Below are 15,653 nucleotides of genomic sequence, written 5' to 3' on the forward strand. Positions count from 1 at the left end.
GAAATAAAATTCTAGATGAAGAGAAGGAAGTTCACTCTCAATTCATTCGAAAAGCGGATGAGCTCGAGACACTTATATTATAGCCAGAAGGAACCACAAATTCAATAATCCCGGCTTCCCTTAACATATGTCTACTTCCGTTGAAACATCATTATCATAGCGGACACGTGCCAACGTGTACAAACACACACACACACACACACACACGCGCACACACACACATACACACACACTCACACACATATTTTATTGAATAAAATAGACTTTTTTTGTCTATTAATTCTATTACTGATCTATTTCTAACTTCCGAATAACAGTCTTCACGTTTCACAAGAACTGGCTGATGTAATCGCCATATTTATCGTAATATTTGATGTATTGTCGGTTGAGTAGGCCGACACTATATATTTGGGGGGGGGGCTTAGCTTACAATTATACGTTTTCAGTTTTCTTGCATCCGTATACTGTACCTCTATCTCTTTGTTTTACCTCTATTGTTGTTATTTTTTTTATTATATGTCCAGTTATCGTTTCCAGCTCATTTGTATTAGTTTTTCTTAATATTTTAACTATTGTTATTAATTTTATCTATTGTATCTTCTCAACAATTCCCCCAGATTTCAATCTTTCTTTTTTTTTTTGTGTTTATGGGCAATATTCTAGTGCCTACATGACTCTACATTTTCCACTTTCCTTTTCAGCTATCTCGCTAGTTTTGTGTATTTGCTTCATTTCGCAGTCTCCTAAGTACTCACTCTATGGTCTACTGGAATGGTGAAATCTACGACTTGGCAGTACTTTGTCTTCTTATATACTATTATTAAACCTGGTCTTCTTGCTTAGATGGGATGATCTGTTTGTACATCCAGGTCCCATTGAATTTCTGATTTCTGTTTTCATGTACCGTTGCCGATTTTTGATAGTATCATTTTTTTCTGAGTGTATAAGATGAATTTGCTTGCTTAATTCCCGTCAACCTCCTTCCTCACTTGATCCCATGTATTCTTATATTCTTTTAGAGCTAGATTGTTGCATTCAATTATGGGGTATATCGTTTCCTCTCTTTGTCCACAATGTCTGCATTTGCTCATTTTTTTTTTTTATATGTCTTGTCGAAATTTTTTTTTTTTATATGGTTCTATTCTAATCACGGTATCATGTAGGGTTTTTATTCGTGATTTAGTTTGTCTATTTAGGTGTCGTTTTCGTAGCCGTGCCCAAGTGTTTCGTGCGTCTCATCTTCTGTCATACTTACAAAACGTCTGTGTAATTATTTTTTCCCCATTTTTGCTCCTCTTATACCCTGTCTCTTTATTCTCCGTCTCTTTCCTTTTTCTAGTGTCTCTTGTTGCAGCTAGATCCTTTCTGGATCAGGCATTATAGGTTTTTCTAAGTCTTTGAGTTTTGAGTGCCGATCACATAGTCTTCTATACAAACCAATCCTCTTCCTCCATCTTTCCCTTTCCCTTAGAGTCGGCCAGCATCATTCCGTGTTGTTGTCATTGTTTTTGTTATTGTTGTTGATATTCTTCTTCTTCTTCTTCTTCTTCTTCTTCTTCTTCTTCTTCTTCTTCTTATTATTATTATTATTATTATTATTATTATTATTATTATATTATTATTATTATAAATATTATTATTATTATTATTATTATTGTTATTGTTATTGTTATTGTTATTATTATTATTATTATTATTATTGTTATTGTTATTGTTATTGGTATTGTTATTGTTATTGGTATTGTTATTGTTATTGTTATTATTGTTATTGTTATTGTTATTGTTATTATTATTGTTATTGTTATTGTTATTATTATTGTTATTGTTATTGTTATTGTTATTGTTATTATTGTTATTATTATTGTTATTATTATTATTATTATTATTATTATTACTAGTATTATTATTATTATTATTATTATTATTATTATTATTATTATTATTATTATTATTATTCACTCACTAGGAGTATTCCAGTGCCCTGAAACAAAAATGTGATAGAGATGGAGAACAATATGATAACAATTATACCGCCTTGCCTTGAACATAATACGTATGCATGGCTTTTAACCCCAAGTAATACCGGTGGTAGTTTGGACACTACTTGTAATACCAAGTCCTCTCGAAGGACATTTTGAAAAAGCAAAACAAAAAACCTACAATTCCCAGATTTTTCGGGCGGCCTACAGACCTCTGCTATTGTATTAAATCCTTTTAAAAGGAATCACATATATTTTTTATTAAAGAAGAGGTTATAAAACGGAATAAGGACTGTTCTGCTTCTTCTTCTTCTTCTTCTTATTCTTCTGATTATTATTATTATTATTATTATTATTATTATTATTAATACTGTTTATATATTTGCGCAATATAGGAATAGTGGTAGTAGCAGCAGGAGCAAAAGTACAATTATTTTAATTGTAAGATTCTAGGACACAAATCTGACACCCCATTAGTGCTTGCGGCTAATTCTCGTTCAATTTCGGAACCAATAGCATTTAAGTGAAACGTACTTACAATTATTATAAGTAGTAGTAGTAGTAGTAGTAGTAGTAGTAGGCTTACCAACAGCATTAAAGTATGATAAATGTAAATCCTTCTATGATAAACACGTTATTATAAAGATGCTATTCATTGAATCTATTAGGTTGGTTAAAAAATAATGTCGTTTTTAACGTTCACACACACACACACACACACACACACACACACACATATATATATATATATATATATATATATATATATATATATATATATATATATACATGACATTATTTTTGCACCAACGTAATATATTTCGGTAAGCATTTATTTACTGAATATTTAGTAAATAGTATATGAAGTAAAAAAAGACAATTTTTAAGAAGAATCGTAATACTTTCCTCACGAATTACGCTCTTCTAATTCTGAATTGTTTTCTGCCAAGTCCAAAATTTAAGTGAACAGCTGTTTTCAAATAATACGCCTATACATACGTACATTTGATATAATGACGTAATCTGACGTTCCTCAGTTTTTTAGATGAGGATTGGCCGTTAGTATAATTTAGATTACTCGAACTACTGTTCTCATTTTAGTGTGCTTTTCACAACGTTTCTGTTGCTTTTTTGGTTGCCCACACTGAGAATTCAACCTTCAAACTTCAGAAGAATATCCCTTTTACAATTGATTTCCCCAGTACTCTAACCACTGCGCCACGGGTCCGAAAGATACAATTGCGAATTAGTTAGGAGATTTATCCAGTCATGGCTGACGGAACAAGAGCATGCTACACCCGTGACATAAATAAAGGGCTCTATTCGAAATTCCGTCCAAATTTCCGAGTTCGACAAGATACACCTGAAGAAGGTCGGAGGTTAATGCGACCCAAACGTTGTGAAAATCACATTCAAGATGAGAACAGTAGTCTGAGAAATCCAAATAATACGATGATGCATTAGTTTAAAGTTGTGTTAATGTATTTTTCCATATCTATGTGAATGTGTGTGGATGTGTGTGGATGTGTGTGAATGTGTGCGCCATGCTTGTTTCCTTAGCCGAGACTGATCAGCTCAATTCCACAATAATCAGTTATTTATTTATTTATTTATTATTATTATTATTATTATTATTATTATTTATTTTATTTATTTATTTATTTATTTTATTTTATTTTATTTATTTATTTTATTTATTTATTTATATATTTATTTATTTTTTTATTTTTTTTTTTTCTGATATAATTCATGGGGCGTCGACCCGAAAACAGTTCACAACAAAAATAACAAACTTTCTGATTATAAATCCGACTTGATGTCCATTAATCAAAAAATATAATTTTGCACATGTGTTTCTATTAAAGGAATAAACTATGAATACATCTGGAATGTCGGCGGAGAAGATACTGTACGTGTGTATGGGTGAATTTGATTGGTTCTATCTGTATATATATATATATATATATATATATATATATATATATATATATATATATATATATATATATATATTATTCTCTCCTCGTTTTGTTTTAGCTGTGGTGGGTCATCCTACTGAATGGCAGACATTCATCAACAACTCCTACATTAGGACCGAGAGATATTTCTATGATTCTAACCGTCACTTTTATGTAATTTCTAGTGTCTCTCTTGCACTTCGTTCACTGGCTATATTTGCCAGGTAGTTATTGACTTTCTATTTGGTAAGTTCACTTACTCTCATAATTACTGGGATGATCTTAGTATTTCGTATTTTCCCCACTAATATTTCTCTGTTTATATACGAGATGCGTTCAATAAGTTTCCAGACATTTTTATTCTGTCATTTAAAATTGCCGCAGACTCTTAAAAATTGATAATGTTATTGCTCTACATCTTATGAGATGACTGACCAATTATTATGATTTCAGGTTCCGATTAACAGTGCAACAAGAATTTGAATACATTATATTAAAACCCAAGTGTAACCGTTGGTAAATTTCAAAAATGCAAATCTGGATATGAGGTCATTTTATGAGAATGATATGCCCGGGTATTTGGAAATGTATGTTGAGCAAAAAAGATAAAAGCGGTAATTTTTTTTAAAATTTGATCCCTACTATGACAGCTTAAAATTTATTGTTTTGGGGCTCAAATCAAGTTATCAAGTTAGATCCATGCCCAAGGAATCTATATCTAAAATCTAAATTGTCGGAGGAGTTTGGTAGAGTTCTCAAAAGTCAAATCGTTGAACTTTGACCCCTTAATCGCCAAATTTCTGGCCGAAAACCGATCACATCGATTTTCGAAAATCTCAGTACCCTATATATCAAATTTTAACTCTGTAGATTTAACATTGACAGAGTTATTGCGGAAAGGAAATATACACACACAGAAACACAGACAGATACACAGACACGTTCACTTTTATAGATATATAGATAGATGCATAACTGGAGTTCCTTCAGCTATAATCGGAACCGAAGCTAAACTAAAACTTATAAATAATTTTTGACAAAATTATTTATAAAATAATAGATTACTGGAGAGGCATCAGCTATAATCGAAACCGAAACCAAAACTAAGGAAAAATTCGTTGTAAAATTATTTATAAAAAAATAAATGACTTAAGTGTTATTAGCAATAACCGAAACCGAAACTAACACTTATAAGTGAAGATGAAAGAGACGGAGAGCTTAAAGGAATATGGAAGATGGAAAATTCAAGATGGCACCAATAATAGTAGGAGCGTTTGGAAGAATACCGAAAAACTTTGAAAAGAGAATCGGAGGGATAGAAATCAGGGGCATGATTTATAAGATACAGCGAATAAAAAAAAGATATTTATAATTTATAATTAATAATTTATAGGATACATTTATAATTTATAAGATACAAATCATAATATATTTATAATTTATAATTTATAATTTATAGGATACATTTATAATTTATAAGATACAAATCATAAGATACAAATCAGGGGCATGATTTATAAGATACAGCGAATAAAAAAAAGAATTTATAAGATACATTTATACTTTATAAGATACATTTATAATTTATAAGATACATTTATAATTTATAAGATACAAATCATAAGATATTTATAATTTATAATTTATAATTTATAAGATACATTTATAATTTATAAGATAAAAATCATAAGATACAAATCAGGGGCATGATTTATAAGATACAGCGAATAAAAAAAAAAGAATTTATGAGATACATTTATAATTTATAAGATACATTTATAATTTATAAGATACAAATCATAAGATATTTATAATTTATAATTTATAATTTACTAGCAGGGGTGCCCGGCGTTGCTCGGGTGTTTGGAGGTGTATGCTGTGCAAAAAAAGCAAAAAAATAAAAAAAATGGTTAATTTTTTAAAACATTGACCCCTATTATGACCCCTTAAAATTTGTTTCGGGCTCAAATCTCTTTATTAAGTTAGATCCAGGTTCAAGGAACCTATATCTAAAATTTCAAGAGTCTAGACCCAAAATTGTCGGAGGAGTTTGGTAGAGTTCTTAAAGGTCAAATCGTTGAAATTTGACCCCTTAACAGCCAAATTTCTGGCTGACACCCGTCACATCGATTTTCCCAAATCTCAGTACCCGGTATTTCAAATTTCGAGTCTATAGACTAAAAATTGACAGAGTTATTGCGTAGGGAAATGTACACAGACAGACAGACACACAGACAGACAGACAGACAGACACGTTGACTTCTATAGATATATAGATAAGATACATTTATAATTTATAAGATACAAATCATAAGATACAAATCAGGGGCATGATTTATAAGATACTGCGAATAAAAAAAAGAATCGGAGGGATAGAAATCAGGGGCATGATTTATAACATACAGCGAATAAAAGTAGTGAAAACTGCTGAAATATTAACCAAAACCCCTTTGAATGCGGCGGTTTATACACAGGAAGTAGGCACACGATAGAAAATGCTACAGAAGTAACACACCAGGGCACATCACATGGACTAAAAAAAAAAAACTGGATTTTTTATTTATTTATTTATTTTATTAGTTTTTATTTATTGTTTTGTGTATGTGTCACCAAAAATGACACGCCAACAAAGCGTTATTTCCATGGCAGGTGCTCGTCTGAACTCCAATCTCTATTCCCCCCTCGCCAATCTTTCACGAAAAACACCCGTCTAGCTGAATCCACTGTGAAAATTTCCCCCACTCTATATTTGTGCCTAAATCAAAACGCGGTTTCCATGAACAAAGCTTCTTTCTTAGAGCTGCACGCCTGTGGAACTCTGTTCCGTCTGTCTGCTTCCCACCGGACTACAACTTGGATGCGTTCAAGTCCAACGTAAACAAATTCCTAATGGACCGCCCCCTTAAGTAAACACTTCATCAAATCTCCACACTAACGTAATGTACTTGCAATAACCCTTATCCCTGAGTGGCTATCGGGCCTTGATAAGTGGTGATCACTGTGTAAAAAAAAAGGGTAGATGAAAACACCGAGGAAAGCAGTAACCAGACCACTGCTGGACGAGTGCAAAAGAGGACTGGGGCCTTGGGGAGGTTGTTGCCAGCCAAATGCCGGCCAGTGATGACCAATGGTCGACACCCACGAGAAATCAACGGTAAGTGGCGGCCACGATAACACAAAATCATCTGCATTTTTTTCGACAGAGGTGGGGATTACTGGAAATCTAGGGAGACTGTTTGTCACTCAGACTCCAGAGAATGCCACACGTTGTTTTGAAAGAGAAATCTTTGATATTGGCCGGTAACTACTCTAATTGACCAAACACTGAAAACATTTTTTTAAACCCCAGAAAACAGAGAGACAAATGCCAAAACAAGAAAAGAAAAATGGGAAGAGAAACCACTAAACAGAAAATTCATAAGAATAACAAAAGATGAGAATAACGAAAACACTTGGACATGGATGCGAAAAGGGCATATAAACCGTGAACTTGAATCCTTAATAACTGTAACACAAGATAAATCGATAAGAACCAACCGTATGCAAAACAAAGATCGATACAACTCAAGAAAACATCAAATGTAGATTCTGTGGATAAAGAGACGAAACGATAACCCATATAGTAAGTGAATGCAGCAAACTGGCCTAAACGGAATACAAAAACAGGTACGACCAAATGGGGAGGGCAGTATACTGGGAATTATTCAAATAACTGCATTTTGAACGTACAGATAAATGGTACAAGCATAAGTGCAAAGTACTGGGAGACTGGGAAAAGAAGATGCTGGTTGCGTACGAGCATTTCTATGATCCGCCTATCAGTATAAAATAAATAACAACAACACCCAGCCACAAAATATGACAACATCAATAATAATAATAATAATAATTCTGATTTCGTTAATCAACCCTGAAAATCTAACTGAAAATCCCTGAAAAAGGATGAGATTCATTTGCAGAGGATTTCCTTCAAATTCGGCTCCAAACCAGGAGCTTCAAAGATCAAGGGTTTTCCTAAAGATGTTGTGGTACCTACAATTGCAGAGGTCTGAAGGCCACCTAAAACATCGGGGGTTCGTAGTTTTTTTTGTTCTTTTAATTGCCCTTCCAGACGACTTGATACTACTCCTAGTGTACCAACTACGACCAGGATTATCTGTGTTTTAACCCCGTCTATACGCTTTATCTCCAAGGCCAATGAAGCATAATTGCTCCACTTCTCGTTCTCCTCCTTCACATTCCTTCCCAGGGTACTGAGAAGTCTACAATTTGTCAGTTTTTTGTGACTATCAATGACGACCAAATCCGAACGATTATGTTCCAATTGCTTGATCGTTATGACACTCTTGTCCCACCATACCTCTACATTGCCATCCTTACTTGTTCTCACTTCATCAGGCACCTCATCCTCCTCCTCCTAATAATAATGATAATAATAATAATAATAATAATAATAATAATCTCTGATGATGACCTATGTGAGAACTCCTAAATGTTTAAACCAAATCAGATAAAATGTCTCTTCGCTTACAGTAAGATATTTAATTCCCGTGAATATGATTTTCATAACAGCAAAAAAGAAAAAAACTATGTATTCACCTTATCGATTTCATACAAACATTCTAACGTTTCCGAATTCTTAGGGTTTTTTCACTTAATTTTAAACAAATAAGCTTTTACGGCATTAATTCGAATATACGCAAACAGATCTATATATCTATATTTTTTAATTATTTTGTAATAGATTAGATAAACAAATACTAATTTCAAAAGAAAATAATAATAACATTAATAAAATACAACAACAACAATAATAATAATAATAATAATAATGATGATGATAATAATAATGATGATAATAATAATAATCATGATAATAATGATAATAATAATAATAATAATAATAATAATAATAATAATAATAATAATAATAATAATAACACAGATTGAAGAGTAAGGGGACAGAGAAGCAAAGAAAGTACAAAGAATTGGCCCGAGAGCTCAAAGGGATATCAAATATGAAGAAAGTCAAGAAAACGCTAATAATATTAAGAGCACTAGGAACAATATCAGAAGACTTTGAAAAGAGAAAGGGAGGGGTTAGAATCAGCGGCCTGGTTGAGAAACTACAACGTATAACAATTATGAAAACGTTTGAAATATCAAGAAACATGTTTGAATGCGGAGATTAAGTCACATGAGCCCCAGGCACACGCCGGACAATAGAAATAGTTAGAGATGTAAAAACAAAGGAATATAGCACGGAATCATGAAAACTAAAACTGTATAATTGATATTACCCATTTTTCTTATGAATCTTCGTGTGTGTGTGTGTGTGTGTGTGTGTGTGTGTGTGTGTGTGTGTGTGTGTGTGTGTGTGTGTGTCACTGTTGCCAAATCGAGGGGATCAAGGAGGATGGAAAGAATCGAGGAGAGAAAGCAAGAGCTCCGCTGGATGAGTGCAAAGAAGGCTGCAAGGACTTTGTGGAGGCTTATTGCCAACCAAAAAAATCAATAGAAAGCGGCTGTTGCAATAACGTACATTCATAGGCTAAAGTAACTGTTGTAGAAATAAACCACAAGTAGTGTACAGTGTGTAAAATATATGTATTTATCATAAAGAATACAGGAGCCACTAAAATGGTATGAGAGGAACGTGTTCGTAGCATGCGGTTAAACATGGTATGAATGCCCCCATCTAGTCTCTTAAACGAGTGGTTGATTCTCAAATAGGGGTGATTTACCCTCACGACAGTGATCGAAAGATGAGAAAAAGTACTAGAAATCTGGGGAGACTTGTTGCCGCTCAGACTCCAGTGAACACCACAAGTTTTTTTTTTCAAAGAGCAGTCTGTGATGATGTCATGTGTGACTACTCGTAAGGCGTACATAGTAATAATAATAATAATAATAATAATAATAATAATAATAATAATAATAATAATAATAATAATCCTTCAAAGGTCAAGGAGGATGGAAAGATCGAGGAGACAGCGACGACCAGACCTCCACTCGACAAGTGTAAAGAGAACTGGGAACATAAGGAGGCTCATGTCGACTCAAATACCAGTGGAGACCAATGGCTGCCCTAAGCGAGAAATCAATGGTAAGTTGCAGTTGCGATAACGCAAATTCATTTGCAAATTTTATCGAAAGATAAAAGTTACAAATGAGTTTGCGTGGAGAGTACTGGAAATCTGAGGAGACTGGTTGTCACTCAGATTCAAGGGAACGCCACATTGTTTTCAAGGAGAGATCTTTGATGACCTGTGTGAATGGTCCTTGTGAAAGGACAGCAGTCTACCTACGTTTTTACTCGCACTGTGATTTTTTTTGTTTACTTAAATATATATCACAGTGACACTGCAATTACGAGAATCATATTTCCCACGTTCGGTGATTTCTTTTCTAGTTATTAAACTATTTTTTTCCCCTTTTATATATTTTCGTATGCAAGCATATCGTTTCATCAAAGACACGATGCAAGTTTTCCCGCCGAAAAGGGCGCCTTTAAAGATGAGCTCAGTTTAAGTTGTATTGACGTTGGATGTGGGTCGAAATTGTCGGAAGCTGCTATTAAATGGCATTTTACTATCATCAAAGCCGGCTCACCTGACACTCTCTAATGTATTCCTTTCACATTCGATGTGTCGTGTTTTATTTATTGATTTCACCCAAACAAAGCTTGAAACAGGAAGCTGTCTTTCCAAATGTTGTTAGGGTGGAGACAACTTAGTAATTTGGCTAAAAAGAGTAACATCTGGTAACAACGAACAGGAAATGAATAGATTGCGATAACGTATTATATAAACGCTATATATATATATATATATATATATATATATATATACCTTATAAATTATAAATTATTATATATTCGTCTATCAATCTATCTATCTATCTATCTATCTAAATATCTATCTATCTATCTATCTATCTATATGTCTATCTATCCACACATATACATATATAATAAATTTTGTGAGGTATGCAAAATTATTAATTTGGGGGGGGGCAATTATGGAGGAAAGACAGATTGTGATATTCATGATTTAAAAAAAAAATGGGAGGCTAGCAGACCGGTTTCGCCCTCACCCTTCTGGAGTGAAGGCGAAACCTGAGAAAAAAAATCGGGTAAACACTATATATCTAAATTGAGCCTACGTGATTCTGTCGTTGCACATTGATCATACGTAGGTTTATTTTAGATATATAGTTCCCCGTTTTTGTTTTTTTATAATTATTATTCTCTGCCGTTAGCGGACTTCTTTTAAACGTACTTAGTTGTATATTTTCACATTTGTGCATATATATATATATATATATATATATATATATATATATATATATATATATATATATATATATGTATATAATATCAGCCCCTTTTAGAAACGCGTTTCTTATCGTTGAAAAAAAAGTCGTTCAATTTAGCTCATATGCGCAAGTCATCATATAAGGATTAAAACTCTGACAGACGTTAAAACATTTTAAAATAAATGCTTGAATTTCAGCAGTATTTTTCGCGGTTAACGAGGGTGGAGTGGATCTTGTCCCAGCTAATGGAGTTAGAGATGGCTGTGTTGACCGGTGTTAATTGTGAGACCCTGGACTGTTGATTCGCGGAAGAATGACACACTAATGGCTAAAGGTATTTAATAATTATAGTAAATAATTATCTATCTATCGATCTATCTAATTATCTATATACGCATATATATATATATGCAGGGTGACCCCCCCCCCAAAAAAAAAATCAAAAGCTAAATGGAGGCCATCTGGAATATCTGCTGTAGAACGGAGAAAAAAAGGGCCTTGTATTTTGATATGAAGTTTTGAATATGATAAACTAGTTATGACCAAAGTGTCATTTCATTCGGACAAAGCACTAAGAAACGTGGCCTAATTAGAGTTGGGGCCCGTTTTTGGGGTCACCCTGTAAATATACATATCTCTCTCTCTCTCTCTCTATATATATATATATATATATATATATATATATATATATATATATATATAAAATGGGGTAAGAAATTCCAACGAAAGAAAGATGTATATTTAAATAAGGGAGTAGTCACCAACAATGTGTATTTTTTTAACATTATTTTATTATTCCGTGTCTTGGTTTTTCATTGAGAATTATGTTTGGATCATTGTAATAATGTTTTTAAGTCATTGCAATCGTTTTTCCGCGCGTTTCAGACGTTCTGTGATGCGTCCTAGTCAGAAATTATTTTCAAATGTGTTGGAGATGTAAAAATGGCGATTTTCGTAGTAAATTTGAAGTTTTTTCCAAGGGGTGGAGGCGTGTAAGTGTTTATTATTCATTGGCATGCTCAATTTTTAGTGCTCTTTTATTGGGCTTGTGAGGGAGACCGTTGACCTGGCTGTAGTCGCTATCTCTTTCTCCTAATGTTTTTTTTCTTTTCCTTTAGGGTGGGGTAGGGTTTGTGTGTGTGTGTGTGTGTGTGAGTGTGTGTGTGTGTGTGTGTGCGCGTGCGTGTGCGTGTGTGTGTTTGCTTTTATTGGTTTGGGAATGTGTATATTGTTTTATAGTATTTTGGGGTTATTTGCTTCCTTAGGAAGGCGGCTGTGATCCGAGGTCGTTACTAATGTGTATGTGTGGGGAGGGGGGAAGACACCCGTGGACAGACTTTCACTGTATCATGACTCTCCAATTTGTCTAGACTTGAACCCATCCTGAGCTTGGATTTGAACTTACAACAATCTGGTTGATAGTTGAAAGTTCTATCCTTATTTCTATGGGATCGGCGATTGCGACCGTCGGATTAGGGTTAGGGTTAGCGTTATGTAATGTCTTCAAATGTTTCTTTATATAAACATTTTGAACGCTACATTTAAAGTGCTCGATTTGTTTATTTATTTCATTACAAAGCGTTATGCATAACGCTAAGCAAGCAGCAGGCGATATCATTTACGACAATGCTCTACCTATGAAAGGGAGACTCTTGAAAAGTCATCCTCAGACATCTTCAGACAGACTGATTTCCTGTATTACAGCTCCTCAGTCACATCTGCATAAAGAATGATATATGAATTACGGGATAATGTGTTTTAGTTCCTGAATTCAAGGTGATGTAGTACAATATTATATATATATATATATATATATATATATATATATATATATATATATATGAATCATGAAGGGAAGACTTTAATAATTCATGATTAAAGCATTTTATAATAAAGTTAAAGATGGAAATAAATGTGGAATCCAAAATATGTACAATTTAAAATAAAATTACTTTGCGTTACGTTATGTGTGGGGGTAAAAATGAAAAAAAAAAATGGGGGAAAGAGATTAAAATAAAGCAAAGGTATATTACTTGAAGATCCAACAGAATAATAGCGATTAAACCTCTGTTTACAGAGAGAACGCCTTCTTAAGCGAATGTGAACAGTATCCGAGATCTTTAAATGGAATAATAAGTCAGCATGACGGGTTGTAATGAGATAGTCATTGATTGAAGACCCGTATGTATTGGCAAGTACGTCTCTTGCTTGGTATCCCATTTCTAATTTTGGTAGGTATGTGCTGTTGGACTCTTGCATCCAATCTCAATGTTGTTCAGCCAACTATGTTGGCACTGAAACTAAATTAACAAAGGTAAATTACATAATTATTATGATGGGGATGTATATCTTTTCACGAGGATGGCATTAACGTTCCCGAAGAGATATTTCTAATTCCGAGATTTACCAACGTGTGTATATATATATATATATATATATATATATATATATGTATATATATATATATATATATATATATATATATATATAGAGAGAGAGAGAGAGAGAGAGTTAGAGAGAGGGATTTTGTTGATTTTTTTTCAGGATAAATAGTTATATATTGGCTTCGCCTCGAAGCTTATTATTTTTACTTAGAAATCGACCATATTTTATTTGGACGTATCTCACTTATTATTCCATTTAAAGATTTTTTTTTTTTTCATTATTTTATTTTTATTTTTAAAACTGTATTATATCGCCTTGAAGGCAGGGAACAAACAAATAAATACACTTAAGTTATTTTAAGTTAAAATTTTTATACAAAGCATACAATTGGTTCGGCCTACGTCCAAGATATTCATAATGCTATGACATACATATTTCTCCATTCATGAAATTAATGATGACTTGGGTTGAATTTGTAAGTATATGTCCCCCTGTATTCAATGCGGTTTATACAACATAAAAGTATTCATAATCCAATCCTACACTGTTGAGTTATTTACAAACTTTGCGTTATAAAAAATGCATTCCATACACACACACACACAAACATACATTATATATATATATATATATATATATATATATATATATATATATATATATATATATACAGGGTGTCCATAAAGTCTGTGTGCGCCTTAAAATATTTATAATTTTATTTGTGATTGCAATAGAAATAACATGTAAAAAGGATTTGATTTTGGAACAATTCATTTTAAAATTGCACACGGACTTTATGGACCCCCTGTATATATATATATATATATATATATATATATATATATATATATATATATATATATATATATATATATATATCGGTTTAGACGGTTTGTTGCATCCAGTTGTAATTCAGTCCTGATTCCTAGATTTCAAGCCTCTTCTTTGTGCCATGACGTCATATATGAAGGCATTACATATTACACCATCATATAAAACGATATCATATGACATCATCATATAAAACGTCATCATCTTATTGCTATGACGTCATATATTACGTATACTGTACATATTTTCATATATCGCTTGTTATGACGTCATATAGGACATTGGGACAAGATTACGGTTTTATGATTTGATAATCTATCAGATACTTCATAGCCAGAAAGAACGTCCAAGTTGTCCGCGATCGTCGTACGTATGAACAATATGACATCAATTATGATATGTCCTAGTCGTCTTTCATCGGATCCTTATTACTCTTGACTTTCAAAGAAGTACCTCCCTGATAAAATTGTGGTCGAAGTAGTAATATTTGATGATTTCAGGCTCTACTCTAGATATCAGGGTAAGTCGACCTCACACGCATATAAGGTAACGGCTGAATCCTTAGAAAATGATATCGAGTATTCGACTATACATCGATGGTTGCATGCAATTCTATCATAGAAAATAGTTATAAGAAATCTTTCCAGCCACCGAGTGTCTTACTTTTTGAGAAACCAACATTCGATTTCGTAACATGAATTGAATCTGACAATTTTCTTGCAAAACCCGGCGGCCACATTTACCGGATTAGCAACCGTCTCTCGCATGCACATTGTATCCTATATCATTACAACGCTACAATTCGTCTATGCATGGAATAGTATTGCCTCTTCTGGGCTTATGTAGCAAGCATCACTATATGCTTCCATGAATAGGGTCCACACAACTTGTAATCTATTAAGTTTCGCGTTGCCGATCAAGTTCTTATAAACACAGTGTGCCTTGTCTAGGGTGAAGGTAACCGTATATCAATCTTTTTTTTTTTTTTTTTTACAAAATATGCACCACTTATCAAGGCTCGGAGGTTATCTGAGGATAACGGTTAATGAGTGAACAGTGGTCAAGGAAAACATGCCGTAGTCATCTTTAGTAATGGAAATTTGGTAAATTACATTAGTTAGAGGGGAGAACTCATCTAGAATTTTTTCACGTTGTACTTGAAGAGAACCATATTGTAGTAAGT

Source organism: Euprymna scolopes, chromosome 1, assembly GCF_053919585.1.
Source record: "Euprymna scolopes isolate OS-2025 chromosome 1, ASM5391958v1, whole genome shotgun sequence".
Classification (NCBI taxonomy): domain Eukaryota; kingdom Metazoa; phylum Mollusca; class Cephalopoda; order Sepiida; family Sepiolidae; genus Euprymna; species Euprymna scolopes.